A 2,184-nucleotide genomic window follows, 5' to 3' on the forward strand; every position below is an offset into this window, starting at 1 on the left:
GAGTGATTTTGCTGTTTCCCCGTGGTTAGCCGCCCCACCTGCTTGATCAGCACCGAAGTGTACATTGGTGTCAGCCATGGTGGATACACATGTGTAGTCCCACACCAACTGTCTACCCTCCTTCCATGAGTATATGGTGATGCCATCATGGTGAAGTGCAGGGAAATCCGGGTTTTGGACCCCTAGGATGCGAGGTTCTCTCTCGGCTGGGCACCTAGCTGAGACGAGGCTTCTCTTGATGATGTCATTGACCTCGTTGTGTCTTGCATGCCAGCCCTTTGTGCTTCCGCAATGCAACCCATGCAGTTCGTATTGGTCTGCTTCCACCTCTGTTGCAAATACACTTGTATTCAGTGTGAATTGGGGCACCAAGGCGGAGGGCCACTGCTACACGAAGGGATTCTGGATCTAGGTGCATGCCCATTGCTGACATGGGTACTGCCAGGAGGAAGTCTCCTGCATGGGGGGCACACACTGCTTTGAGTCGGGCTTTCTCCTTGTCTGATGTTGCGACGCTGAGCATGGCATCAGCTACTTTTTCCACTAGAGATTGGTCCCAGCCGGACTGTTTGTGTTGTTTTGTTGGCTCTATAATGGTTGTTGGGGCTGCAAGAACATCCCACTGATTTGAACATTCAGTAAAAGCAGGATCGTGTATTCCTGCTGAATCTCTCAGGGTTGCAGGTAAGATATCTCTGACGAGGTCGTGCGATGCGTGGGAGGAGGAAAGGAAGGCTGGTAGAGCAATTTGGGAGGCTGTGCGGACACCAAGGCCGCCGAGTCTTACAGAAAGGGTTGCTTGCTCCCACTGAGAGTCGTCCAATGGCAGGTTCAGGACTTTCACCAGCATGGACCTCAGAAGGGTGTCATACACATTTAACTTAGGGCTGCTGTAGGATGGAGAACATCTCAGAAAGTAGGTCAACTTAGGGAGGACAGGCATCTTGTGAGGAGAAAGAGAGCATCATGGGCATCAATCTTGTCAATCCTGTACAGCATTCTCTTTAGATCAGTGATTTTTGCTGCCAGGGCCTCCTCGATTGCTCGGGGGCCAACGGGGGCACCCAGGAGAGTGCAGTCCGGTGGCTCGACAACGAGAATGTATGGAAGAACATTTTGTATTTGCCCAGTGATGTCTGGGTTGCGGGAGATTATTTCACATTTGAATGCATTGAGAATGAAGCCTAAGGCTGCTCCCTGCTCCTGGATTTTCCTTATATCCTCCAAAATGGTTTCCGGGGTTCCAGCGAGAGTGCCATCATCCAGGTACCAGATGTTTAGCTCGCTTGTCAGACTCTCAGTGACCTCTTTGATAGCTAGGCAGAAAAGGAGGGGTGCTAAGGAGTCACCTTGTTGGACACCTTCACAGGAGTTTATTTCATGCTCCCCAAAAAGAAGCTTAGAGTCCCCACTGTAGCACGATCGGATGAACGGGTAAAGGGGACGGAAATGGTTGTGTACAGCGTCTCGTCTGACTTGATTGAAAGCATTTTTGAAGTCAAGCTTTACTAGTGCCTTCTGGTCCGGGAGATCAGCAATGTAAGCCCGCGCTGCATGTGCTGCAGCTTCACTACCTAGGGGAATCCCAAACCCGAGCTGATGAGGTTTCAGCAAGGTGGCTGCTTCCTGGCTGATAGATCTCACTGCAGCCTTAGCTACGAGGCGTCGGAGGGTGTTGCCAACGGCAATGGGCCTGATACCCCTATCCTTCTTCTTTAGAGCACAGAGTGCTGCTCCATAAAAGACAGGCCTGATGTCCTCAGGGATGCCGCCAGCCAAACACATTGGAGAATCTGGTAAGTTCCACTAGAAGGTCCTTTGCAGCATCTCCAAGCACCGGGTTCAGCATTTGTTTGATGTGCTGGGTCTTAGGCCTGTAAAGCCCCCTGCTGAACCTGTTGGGAAAGATATGGCTGCTTGGTAAACTTCAGATTCTCGAACAGTCAAGGGTTCTATGCCAGCATTGTTTTCCTGGGGATCCCTGCTGCTGTCGGGGGCTCTGGGTGGGTGTTTGTCTTGAAGAGCCTCTGCTGTCGTGGCATTCCTGGGGGCAAAAGTGTCATCACTGGTCATGATTCTGATGGCACCTGTGGTATTGCCCTCTTCTATTTTCCTGGTGATCTGTGCTCTCATTTTGTGGTTCTCAGATGAGTTATTGTTGGTCGTCCTGCGGCTGGTGTTCTT

Source organism: Procambarus clarkii, chromosome 24 (genome assembly GCF_040958095.1).
Source record: "Procambarus clarkii isolate CNS0578487 chromosome 24, FALCON_Pclarkii_2.0, whole genome shotgun sequence".
NCBI classification, from domain to species: Eukaryota; Metazoa; Arthropoda; class Malacostraca; order Decapoda; family Cambaridae; genus Procambarus; species Procambarus clarkii.